The sequence below is a fragment of the Rhinolophus hipposideros genome (genome assembly GCF_964194185.1).
Source record: "Rhinolophus hipposideros genome assembly, chromosome: X".
In the NCBI taxonomy this organism is placed as follows: Eukaryota; Metazoa; Chordata; class Mammalia; order Chiroptera; family Rhinolophidae; genus Rhinolophus; species Rhinolophus hipposideros.
Genome location: NC_138046.1, coordinates 24,139,245 through 24,152,699, shown reverse-complemented (window position 1 = coordinate 24,152,699; position 13,455 = coordinate 24,139,245). Strand labels below are relative to the sequence as shown.

At 41.2% G+C, this 13,455-nt stretch overlaps 1 protein-coding gene across 3 annotated transcripts in view; it reads right to left on the bottom strand.

Annotated features, from left to right (window-relative positions):
- HS6ST2 (heparan sulfate 6-O-sulfotransferase 2) overlaps positions 1-13,455 on the bottom strand; it is a 365,879-nt gene that overhangs the window by 13,706 nt on the left and 338,718 nt on the right. The window lies entirely within an intron of this gene.

Here is a 13,455-nt window from a genome sequence, read left to right as displayed (position 1 = left end):
GATAATGCTGTAAACATTTATTTTAAGGCTACTGGTTCGTGAAAGGCCACGATAAGGTTTTTCCTGCACTACTCAAGGGGGAAATAAATATCAAAGCCTCTTTTTTATGGAAGAAGGCCAGCAAAACTGTACCAGTTAAGGTCATAGGAGCGATCAATAAAAAGTTAATTTAAGAAACAAATAGTTTAGTGGTTACCAGAGGGTAAGGGGGAGGTGGGGGGTGGGAGATGAGGGTAAGGGGGATCAAATATATGGTGATGGAAGGAGAACTGACTCTGGGTGGTGAACACACAGTGGGATTTATAGATGATGTAATACAGAATTGTAAACCTGAAATCTATGTAATTTTACTAACAAATGTCACCCCAATAAATTATAAAAAAAAAGAAAAGTTCTTAGCCCAAATCCATAGGAGTGAAGATTTTATTATGCCTGTAGCTTAGATTGTTGTTGTTTTTTTGAGTTCAGCCTTTGCATATCTTGTTCTGGGAATAATGATGCGTGATAGAAAAATAAGACCTGTGGTTGATGATCTTAAGTATACTCTCCAAACAGTGGAAGTTATATATGACATTGAGTCATTAATGCTAAAGATCTGGTCTCCTTCCTCTATTAATGTGTCTCCTACTGCATGGATCCTCCTACTGCATTTAAACAACTTGGTCAAAGCAAGGAGGATGGCTTACATGAGCACAGACTAAATAAAAGTATGGTTAATTGAATCAAAGGGAAATATACCTCCAATGGGATTGGATGCCTCAAGCCCTGGAGTTAGTTGCCAGTTTAACTGCTTTTCTTGTGTGACTCATAAACTGGCAGTCCCCAAAGAGGAGTTCTATAAACACTGTGATCAGCAGTGGCAGCAGCCTCATAAAAGAAGTGTAGGGCTTCGAGAGGGGACTACTTTGAAGTGGATGGATGCTCACTTAAATGTGTTCCTTTGGGTGCATTTGTCAAAACAGTCTTGTGGCTTTGTAGTCATGCTTTATCTAGTGAAAAGAATGAGTTTTCACCTTCACATAGAATGGGTTGCTTAAGACAGTAACATTCATAATTTCATTTGATTCTCTTCACAACACTAGAAAAACCTAAATGATCTGGATGCTGAACCTCTCCCTTTCTTCTTCAAGTTGATGCTACGGGCTCATGACTTGGCCAGCCTCTTCTGGGCAGCCTGATGTGGGGAGCAGGACCAATCACTGGGAACTCACTGATCTATAAGACAACCAAGACTCTCAGTGGTTCTTTGAATGGATTGACTAGAGTCTTTAGCAGGACATAACCATCCCAGGGAAATACTGGACATAATAAAACCAACTTGGAAAAGGCCTCATACCCACCAAACAAGCTATTCAGTTATCCTTGCAGAGATGTTCTTCTATTCTTCACACCTGACCCGAAGGAGCAGTTCTGTGCACATAAGGTAATACCTTAATTAACATCTTAATTAATTAATTTTCCCCCTCTGGTTAACTGAAGGTTAACCTATCTGTGTGTACTGTAGGGGAAAATTCAACAGAGCACAAACGGATTTCATTAAGCAGAAGAACATTTTTCTATGCCATTCTTCTCTTGTTACTTTTAAAAAGCAGGAAAATGATGTTTCCTTCTTTGTTGCAAAGGAAGAAAAGAAGATTTCTAATATCCGTAAATTCAAACTCAATGTAGAATTCTTCACACAATAAGTACTGGTGATATTTACTTTTTAAAGAAGAAATCTAACTCTCTTCCTTCCCAAAGCCTAATAGGTTCCAAAATACATACATCTAAGGACTTTTGCAAACAGTGAAAAAGCTGATTTTTTTTAACAAGATGTGAAATTCCAAGCTTTATGACCCGTAGTTACCAGCCTTCACCCAGAGTTCAATCAACTGCTTGGCAGCATGAAAAGTTTCACAGCTTACACTGCCCCCTGAAATTTTTTTGCATCCTGAAATTATTTTCTGAGTCTCGGTTCATTAATACTCAGTGTGTTTTTGAGTGGAAAGAACTTCTACAGAAAACCCTCTTTAGTATGTAGATGAGGTAGCTGAGGCCCCATGAAGGGATATGAGCTGCCCATGTCACATGGAGAGCAGCTCTGCCACTGATTAACAAATTCAGGCTTCCTGACTTCCCATCCAGGGACTCCTCCCTCTCCGCACGGTGCTTCTCAACTTCCTGAGTGCTTCTAAGTGTCAGGCCCCTGCCCAACTGTCATCCTCTGGGGGAAGTATTAGGGGCAGCCAAGGAGAGGGGTTGGTTTTCTTCCTTCCTCCAAAAGAGTGGGCAGAGATGAGGAGTGGTAAACTTCAACCTCCAGGGGACAGGAAGGGGCTTGGGAAATGTCTAAGTGCCACCACTGAGACTACCATGGTTAATGTCTTGCTCTTAAAATGAGCATCCTTAGTATCTTTTGTCCTAGGAATTTATTGTTTCTGTCCTGTCTTTTTATTGGAAAGTGAATTCACTACAAAACACTGCATGTCCAAAGTCTCAACTAGACAGTAATAAAACTGGAATCTTCATGACATTGAATTCAGGAACAGGCAAGCACAAGTTGGGGATATAATATTCTTTTAGGCCTAGAATTGAAGGGTTTGGCTTTAGGTTACAAGACAGATGTTTAATCAATCCATGATCAATGTACCAACGCTGGGTGACCCCCAAATTGCCATAATTTGAGCTGTGGGCACAATAGTGAGGCAGCCATATGTATATGGGCACGTGCTCTCAAAGAGCTTACAATTTACTTGGGGAGCAGAACCACAATTCAGTGAGGGGGTAAAGGTAGAGTATAGTGAGGGGCTGATTGTGTCATACAGAGTCTAAGTGCAAAATGAGTCAGCATGCAGAGAGTTTAATGTGTGCTATGGTAATCAAGGAAGGCTTCATGGAGTAGGAGAAAACTGATCAAGCTTAAAGGATAGAAAAGATTTAAGTGTGTGATAGGGAGGGTAGGATGCATTCTGACAGGAACATACAGCACATAGAGGACCTACTAATAAATGTTATGATTTAGTGGGTGCTTACATTGTGCTAGGCACTCTGCTAGATGATTTCTCATAGAACCCCATTAATGGGTGCCAATGGCTCCATTTTAGGAACAGTACTGCACTGTCCAATATAGCCACCAGCCCACAGATGGAGACTGAGCCTTTAGAAATGTGTCTAGTCGAAAGTAAGAAGTGTTTGAAGTGTTTTTAAGCACATGTGCTAATACCAAGACTGAGAGGAAGATAAAATGTCTCATGAATTATTATTTACCCCGATTATATGTTCAAATAATATTTTTAATATATTGAGTTAAATAAAATATATTGTTAAATTTAATTTCACTTGTATCTTTTCATTTTTAATGTGGCTATTAGAAGATTTAAAACGACAAATGTGACTTACATTATATTTCTGTTAGTGCTACTCTAGAGCCCGAGTGCCTGGGTTCAAATTTCAGCCTTGGCAGTTACTAGCTGTGCCAGCTTGGGCAAATCACTTAATCTCTCTGTGCTTCTGTTTTTCTCATTTACAACGTGGGGGAAACCATGTGGTCTCAATGAAGCTAAAATGATTTTATATATATATTTAAGATATATATATATATATATATCTTCAATCTATCTTGGAATATAATACTCAACAAATGGTAGTTGCTATTATTGTTACTGTTATTATAAAGATAAGGGTATTCAGTTAACAGATGCTATTTAACTGTCCTAAAATTCCAGAGCTAGTTAGTGTCTGTCAGGTCTGCGTGACTCCTGAGCCCAAATTCTTGCCCACTTCCCTGGCTGATGCTCTTTTTGCTCTTTGTACCCTCACTGCCACGTATATCTGAGTTTCCAGTGTTGTGTATGCTCACTGAGCAGAGCCTCAGGAGCCACAGGCCAAGGGCACAACTGGCCTGGCTGGAGCAGGACGTTTAAAGTAGGAGGTAGTTGGACCTACAAGGATGTGAAAGAAGGGGCTGATTCCATGTTTTGGTGGGCCCATTACAGAGCCTTGGGGATGGAATCTGAGCACTTCAGAGCTGGGGCAAGGGATGGAGTGTATAGCCTATGTTTCCCATTCCACAGATGAGGAAACCAGATAGCCGTCTCCCTTGCTATCTTTAGATCGTGAGACATACTGAGACACACGGAATCATTTCTTTAGGGACCTCCACAAAGACAAGGAATCGGGTCGCAGGGCTTTTTCACATGGTAGGCAGTCAATAAATATCATTTAAAGTCATTGTGAGCACTTGTTCACCTGGGCCTGTGTCTGGGAGGAGGCACCTCAAGTGTGCTTTAGAGAAATCGTTAGAGGAAAACTAGTCAAAATAAATGCCTGCTCTCAGCATTGTGCTGGTTTCCAGAACAGCACAGGTGAAATGTTTTCCCCTAAATGAAGGTTGCCCTTCTTGAGTCCTGGGTTAATTTTAATGATCTCTAATATTGGAGCTCTAATATTGTTTTAAGGTGCTGAGAGAGATAAAGTACAAACCCTGGCTTTTGTGGGGGAAACAGACTTTGTTAACCATTTAAACTGTAGAAATTGTAGCCATTCAGAAATTTAAGGGCTGGCAGGGTTGTGCCTACTTTCCCCTGGGAGAGCTTTTTTTTCTGCAGGTATTTAGGCTGCAAAAGGTACAACAATTACTGTATAACATGGTTGTTCCGTATGTGTGTGTAAATAAGCATGATATATACTACCAGGCACAGTCTGTGTGGGGACAGAGCCCCAGAGAGCAGTTTCCAGGCTCTCGACCTCACGTGGAAAGGTGCTGGCTCGGGTAGTAGATGGCCATCAGCTGTGATCAGGTGGCCATCGGTTGTAACCAGTTAGCCATTAGCTACTGATACAGCAGCCGTGGCTGTGTTGGTTGGTTGGTTGGTTGGCAGAGAAGCAGATGGCGGATTGCGCATCATGTGGCTCCTGCTTCCTGTGTCTCCAACCCAGCTGCCAGCGAGACTATAGTGGTATGACTCCCCTATCTATGTCTCTGTGGGTGTTCCTTTTTGGCCTCGCCATGTCCTGTGTTCTTATGCGTGGAGTGGGACCAGATTCCCTGCATGACAGTCTGTTTCTTTACAGTGATAACTTTGGGAATGGAAAGCAACCTCATTAATGCCCCTCCCAACCTCTCTACCTAAAAAAGAATCCGATGTCACATTGGAGTGAGTACAGGAAGGGGTACCAAAAACAAGAAGATCCTGCTTGAGCAGAAGGAATTATTTTGAAGGTTATATTAGTGCTAGAAACTTGCAAGTGTTCTGTAAATTCTGTGTGTCTGAGGTTATTTTTCATGGTGTAGGTAAGGCACACTGTGGCTACCTGTGTTTCCCATTAAAGGCAAAAAGAGGACCTACCCTGGAATCAGGGTTGTAACATTGGGGAGCTTAGGGGGCCAAGTGCCCTCCTCACCTCCTCCCCAGTCACAGAATGCTCCTCCAGGTTGCAACTGAATATAACACTGTAATGTCCTAAGTCCTAGAGAAAAGCTCTTTTTGTATCTGTCCAAAACGTACCAGAGTGGGAAAGCTTACAGTATGTGAAATCAGACAACTATGTAGTTTGTGAAATATAAGTCATGGTCCCATTTGGTTGGTGAAAGCATAAACATCCCACAATTTTTGAGAGTGCAAATTCTTTCTTAAGTGGCAGTTTATAAGCACCATCTTGTGCAAAATGGGACCCTGTGTGACTGAGAAGGGGTGGGGCCATTGTACAGTCACAGTGGGGAGCAGTTCACTGGACAAGAAGCCTCCACAGCTTTCTCCATGCACAGACTGAGCTCTGAGCTACTCTCCAGATGGTTGAGAGCCATGTTCCAAGAGTGTAAACCAGCTGAAAGGCAAAGCCTCTGTAAAGGGAACTGATGGGAGCCACATACAGGTGAAGGCAGCAGATCCATATTTTGCAGACTAGCAGGGTTGGCAGACCCCTCAGACATCACTCCATCCTATCACTTAGTAACGAGCACACCACAACCCAGAGATGAATGACAGGAGCTTGTCCGGGGCCACACGGCAAATTTGTGGCAGAGTCATGAACCAAAACCAAGTCTCTAACTCCATCCTCAGGTTTCAGAATACCATCGTCAGGGTGACTGATGAACAAGAATCAGCTTCAGGAAAATGCAGCCCCTCTGTTTGGTAGAAGCTCACTTATTCTCTACTGCAAGATTTAAAAGCCATAAAGGACTAAAAGTCAATGCTCAGACTAAGAGAGATGTGAGAGATATGTGACTCTGATTTTCCAACTTAAGGCAAATGCTTGAGGATGACACCACCCTCAGACACTTCCATTAATCATTCACTTTGAAGACGTCAATGGGGAGTCAGATTCACTTACAGGCTGCATAAACCACCACCTACAGAGATTTCCCTCATGGCTTGGCTTTTCTCCCTTCAATTGAGGTTAATTCTTAGAGATAGTGACCCGCAGCAAGTTGGATTTAAAGCCACAGATGATTACTCTAAATGACAACCCCTTTCCCACAATCGCTTTTCAGAAAGGTCATCTGAAGAAAATTCGTTGATATCAGTGCCTGGGAGAAAGAAGGAGGAGGGAGGGAGGGAAGGAAGAAGGGCGGGAAGCCAAGTGACTAGCAATCAGAAGTTTCATATGAAGTGGTGAATGGCTCACCATTCTTATACCTTTAGTTCCTTGCATATTCCCTTCAAGTACACAGGACAAGAAATAGAATTACCGTTTTTCAGACGAGGAACTTGAGCCTCAAAGGAAGTGACTTGCCCAAGGATACCCAACTACTCAGCAGTGGGTCTAGGACCAGAACCCAGGTCTCCTAACTCCCAATTCAGTGTTTCTCCCACTATTCTTTGCTGCACATTAAGCCCAAATGGATGTCTTGTCCCTTTAACCAGGCTGTACATTACGTGAAGATCAAGACTACTGGGCAGCCCCGCCATCTCTCACCACAAGGCCCAGCACCTTATGGGGGTGCAGACTGGTGGGCCAGTGATAGAACATCACCTGTGACGCCTGGGATTGCCCAGGACGCTCCTTTTTGCCTTTGCACACATCGTTGTACATCAGCTCCTCTTCCAAGGTCATTCACCACTAATCACAGCCCAAGGGCATTATTCCCCAAGCGACACAGGTCCCTTATTCCCAGCACTACTCTTTGTCTGGCTTGCTGTAGCTCTTTAGGCCCCAGTTTTGGCGTTCTCCAGCCAGGACAGACTGTTGCACACATGATGCCACCCGACAGGGTGAAGAAGCCCCCTTCCCCTCAAACACTTCTCTACTGAGGCCTGAAATCCCACATGAAGTTACTATTTATTTTGTCCTTCATGGTGGCCAGAAGCTGCTGTCCTCTGATCTTCTCCATCCCAACCTATCCCTCTTCCTTCCTCTAGCCTTTCCCTGCTAGATTCTCTTGGCTTAGGCTGTTCAAAATCTTAGATCTAGAAAGAACAGCGATACACTCTTTTCAAGGTGTCATGTACTTAACACCACCAGAAAGATTTCTATTTCAGAGAAGCATCCCCTCGTGGAAAATGCTGTGCCCTCTTCTCTCAGGGGAGAATTGCCAGGGGCAGCAGGGCAAATACTATGGGGTAAGAGACCTTCCTGAAATCACAGTCTGTAGGTGACTGGCCATTGAGTGCAGGTAAAAGGCTGCTTCAATAGTTACAATCAGGAAGCTTGTTCCTTTCTGCTCAAAGAAGGCACAGGAATTTAAAATGAGACCATTTGATGACAGTTTTGATCAAACTTCTTTTCCTTTTCAGAATCATGAATCAGTCATGAACACACGACGTTAAAACAAGATTTGATCTCCCTAGAGCTATTTGTGGAGTCCTCTTGTACCCCTACCGCACCTCCTTCCATTTAACATTCAGTAGTCAAGGTGTGACTAGAAATATGTGTGGGGAGAATATATCGACCTCCACCTTCGGCATGGTGAGAAGAATGTGTTGACAGTTGAAATATGGGCAGGTACATTTTGGAGAGGCCGGTGTTGCTACATTTCAGTGTTCCAAGCATACTTCAGGTGACAAGTGAGTCACTTTTGAGTTTCTTAAACAATTTGAAATACACTATTTATATTTCTCAGTTCATTTTCAAGGATTAAAATATCTATTATTCCGAACTTTTTTGAAGGCATAGCACCCTCTTTGTCCTCTTCTAAAAACTTACCTATGATAATAAGGTTTTAACAAGGCACGTTTTCTTCCTCTCTCATTAGATCCTCACAACATGCTTGTGAAATAGATACATAGGTCCAGTCCATTTCATAGGCACAGATATTAGTGCAGAGAGGTGAAAGGTTACACAGCTAGTAAGTGATCAAGTTACATGTCTGAAACCTACGTCTAGACGTTCAGACTCATTCTGCTACCCTGTACCACTTTTCTCATTTAGTTGAGAATGAAAGGAATTTTGTGTGAAGCAGTGCAGAGATTTCTGCAATATCCTAACAGGATGTACAACCAGGGCCAGCCTTGTGGGGTGGCATGGTTTCCAGGGGTGCTGGGAGCACAGCCTCTTCCTCTCATAGTTGGCCAGAAAAACACAATCAATGTGAGGTTTATTCCTTTCGTTTAAGGACCTGCCTCCTGTGTGATCAGGGAATAAGGGGTAGAGGGTCATAAGCCATTAAGAGTTACCAGTCATTTAGATGGCGGAAGCTTTAAATGACATCTAAGATATCCCTCCTATGGATATAATAATCAGGTCCCGCATTAAAGGGAGTGTGCAGGGCATGTATAGAGATAGGCACTGAGCTTTGAGGAAGGAAAAGAAAGCTGAGAAGGAAAACTGAGGACACCAAAGGCAAACTTGGCTGCCTTAGAATTTTGCCGGGGATAAGGGCTGTCAGGAATCTCTGGTTTAAAAATAAATGTGAGAACAAAGATGTAAAGGTTGAACAACAAGACTTTGCAGAGAAAATTACCAGGCTGATTTTTAGTTGAATATTGTCTACGATTTATCACTAAGTTACTGACCCAGTCTTATCTTCCATCCTATTACTGTTTTCCTGCACATGGACTGTCACACTCTAAGCAAACCAAACTCTTTCTCCCTGTCCTCACATTGCTGCCTCCTGCTTTTGCACATGCTGGTTCCCCCCAGGCACAACATTGCTGGCTCCTCTCTACCTGTCTCTGCAAATAAGATTGTTTTCTCAAGGCTTCCTCCCTCCCTCATAATATCCATAGCTGAAGTGCTATGCTTTCCGTTGAACCTCTGGAAAGGGTTATCTGGACTTCTCTGAGGGGACCCTGTTCCTCTGACTCTGTAATGCAAGGTATTCATGTCTAAGTCTTCTCTTCCCTCCAAGGCTATAGGCATCTTGGAAAGAGGGCAAGGCCACGTCCTCTTTATATGTCTATTCCTCTCTCTTCATGGACCTAGCTGGCCCAGAGTCTTGAGAAACAGCCAGCCATTGATAAATGCTTTGTAGTTACAAACTCAGTCTTTGGAATCAGAAAGTTCTGGAAGCATGCCCTAGCTGATATAACCTTATGCAAATTATTTAACCTGTCTAAGTATTGGTTTCCTCATCTGTGAGCACCCACTTCACAGAGTTGTGATTTATCAAATGAGATAACCGATGTGGAGTACTTATCATGATACAGGACACCTGGTACACATGCCACAATTATTTTCTACTAATATTATTTTCTCCTAATGAAATGTGCTGTCCTCTCAGGTATCCTTTATCAATAACCAACAGAGCCATTATCTCAGAAGCAAAGCAAATCATGTTAGGAGGGTTGTTAAATGCCCTGACTCATAATATATTTATAGTGACATTTACCCCACCAAAATGCAGGGAAAGACGGGAAATGGCTTCAATTTGAATCCTTTATTTCTGTGGTCCACATGCTGAATTCCGCCAAAGCCTCCACTCCTTGGGCGGCGGTTGTGGAGATGGAACAGCGGCAGTTTTTCATTTTCCAGAGTCCACTCACCCTTCCAAGAATCTCAATGCCTCATTGATTCATAATACAGTGCATAAAGATTTCATTTTTCCTGCCCACAGTGATACATTATGAAGGCAATCTGTTTTGCCACTGAAAAGTTTGCTTAGTAGAAAAATTTCGAGTTTTGACATTCAGGAAATTACAGTCATCTGTAAAACACGATTGATATGCCAAGGCTAACATTTTCATTGCACTTGCAGAGCCAGAGTAACTATGATAAAATATGTGTTACCCCACACACGTTTCAGGATCTTTTACGGAAACATTAGTTAGCTCTGAGAACCCGTCCCAAGTTCCAGGGCTGCAATGGATGCGGCTGGGCTGTTGGCCATTCACAAGGATACATCCATTGATCAAAGCTAGACTCAGGTGCTGAGAGAAAGTGATGGCTGAAAATATCTTTTGACTTGGTCTTGGGTTCAAGGCTGGCACTATTTCCCCATGCGACCAGGTGAAAGACATGAAAGGGAATCTAGGAAAATGAATTGAAAAGTTCCACCCCCATTGTGGACGTGTTAGGAAGCCACAAAAGGTACAGGTTTATATTAGATAGAAGTAGAAGTTGAAGGCTTACAAAAGAAAAATTAGACTGCTCCATGTCTGCTTGCTTTTTAAATTTGCAATCTGTATTTTTACTCTCAAGCATTTGTCTCTTTTTTTAAAAAAAGTTTATTGGGGTGATAAATGTTAGTAAAATTACATAGACTTCAAGGGTACAATTCTGTATTACATCATCTATAAATCCCATTGTGTGTTCACCACCAAGAGTCAGTTCTTCTTCCATCACCATATATTTGATCCCCCTTACCCTCCTCTTCCACCCCTCTGTCCCCCTTACCCACTGGTAACCAATAAACTATTGTCTGTGTCTATGAGTTTTTGCTTCACATTTGTTTGTCTTGTTCTTTTGTTGCTTTGGTTTATATACCATATATCAGTGAAATCATAGGGTTCTCTGCTTTTTCTGTCTGACTTCTTTCACTTAGCATTATACTCTCAAGATCCATCCATATTGTCACAAATGGTCCTACTTCATCTTTTCTTACCGCCAAATAGTATTCCATTGTGTATATATACCACAATTCTTTATCCATTCATCTATCAAAGGACATTTTGGTTGTTTCCATGTCTTGGTCACCATAAACAAAGCTGCAATGAACATTGGAGCACACGTGTCTTTATGTGTAAACGTTTTCAGATTTTTTGGGTAGATACCCAGGAGAGGGATTCTTGGGTCATACAGTAATTCTATTCGTAATTTTTTGAGGAACCTTCACACTGCCTTACATAGGGGCTGCAACAGTCTGCATTCTCACCAACAGTGTATGAGGGTTCCTTTTTCTCCACAGCCTCTCCAACCCTTGTTACTCTTTGCCTTCTTGATGGTACCCATTCTGACTGGGGTGAGGTAATATCTCAGTGTGGTTTTTATTTGCATTTCTCTGATGATTAGTGATGTTGAGCATTTTTTTCATATGTCTATTTGACATTTGTATGTCCTCTTTGGAGAAATGTCACTTCAGGTCGTCTGCCTATTTTTCAATTGGGTTGTTTGTTTTTTTGTTGTTGAGTTGCATGAGTTCCTTGTATACATTGGATATTAGCCCTTTATCGGAGGCACTCTTTGCAAAAATCTTCTCCCATTCAGTTGGTTGCCTCTTTATTTTGTCGATGGTTTCTTTTGCTGTGCAGAAGCTTTTAAGTTTCATATAGTCCGACTCGTTTATTTTAGCTTTTACTTCCATTGCCTTTGGAGTCAAATTCATAAAATGCTCTTTGAACCCAAGGTCCATAAGTTTAGTACCTATGTTTTCTTCTATGCAGTTTATTGTTTCAGGTCTTATGCTGAAGTCTTTGATCCATTTTGAATACATCTTGGTACATGGTGACAGATAGCAGTCCAGTTTCATTCTTTTGCACGTGGCTATTCAATTCTGCCAGCACGAATCATTTTTTACATTGCATGTTTTTTGCTTCTTTGTCAAAAATTATCTATCCATATTTATGTGGGATTATTTCTGGGTTCTCAATTCTATTCCATTGGTTTATGTGTCTGGTTTTCTGCCAATACCATGCTGTTTTGATTATTGTAGCCCTGTAGTACAAGCTAAAGTCAGGGAGTGTGATACCACCAGTACTTTTCTTTTTTCTTAAGATTGTGTTGGCTATTTGGGATCTTTTGTGGTTGCAAACAAATCTGATGATTTTTCGTTCTACTTTGTTAAAAAATGCCATTGGGATTTTGATAAGGATTACACTAAACCTGTATATTGCTTTGGGTAATATGGCCATTTGAATTATGTTGATTCTTCCAATCCATGAGCATGGAATGTCTTCACATTTCTTTGTGTCTTCTTCAATTTCTTTTAAAAATGTCTTATAGTTTTCAGCACATAAGTCTTTCACATCCTTGGTTAAGTTTATTCCTAGGAATTTTATTCTTTTTGTTGCAATTGCAAAAGGAATTGTTTTTTGTATTTCTTTTTCTGAGATTTCATTGTTAGTATATAGGAATGCAATGGACTTTTGTACGTTGATTTTGAAGCCAGCAACTTTATTGTATTCGTTGATTGTTTCTAACCGCTTTTTGGTGGAGTCTTTAGGGTTTTTTATGTATAGCATCATGTCATCTGCAAAGAGTGAAAATTTAACTTCTTCATTCCCAATTTGGATGCCTTTTATTGCGTTCTCTTGCCTGATTGCTCTGGCAAGGACTTCCAACACTATGTTGAAAAGCAGAGGAGATAGGGGACAGCCCTGTCGTGTTCCTCAATGTAGAGCAAAGGGCTTCAGTTTTTCACCATTAATTATGTGATTACCTGAAGGCTTGTCATATATGGTCTTTATTATCTTAAGGTACTTTTCTTCTGTACTTATTTTATTAAGTGTTTTAATCATAAATGGACGTTGTATCTTGTCAAATGCTTTTTCTGCATCAATTGATATAATCATATGATTTTTGTCCTTTATTTTGTTTATGTGATGTATCACATTGATGGATTTGCGGGTGTTGAACCATCCTTGTGCTCTGGGAATGAGCCCCACTTGATCGTGATGAATAGTCTTTCTAATGCATTGTTGTATCGATTTGCTAGAATTTTGTTTAGGATTTTTGCATCTGTATTCATCAGACATTCATCTGTATTTTTCTTTTTTTGTGTTGTCCTTACCAGGTTTTGGTATCAGGGTAATGTTGGCCTCATAAAATGAGTTGGGGAGTACTGTCTCTTCTTCAATTGTTTTGAAGAGTTTGCGCAAGATTGGTATTAGATCCTCTTTGAAGGTTTGGTAGAATTCACTAATGAAGCCATCTGGTCCCAGAGTTTTGCTTTTGGGAAGGTTTTGGATAATTGATTCAATTTCGTTACTGGTGATCAGTGTGTTTAGTTTTTCCAGTTCTTCATCGTTCAGCCTAGGAAGGCTATATGTTTCTAAGAACTTGTCCATTTCTTCTAGGTTATTGAATTTGGTGGCATATAGTTCTTCATAGTATTCTTGGATCATCCTTTATATTTCTGTTACCTGTGGTAACTTCTCTTTC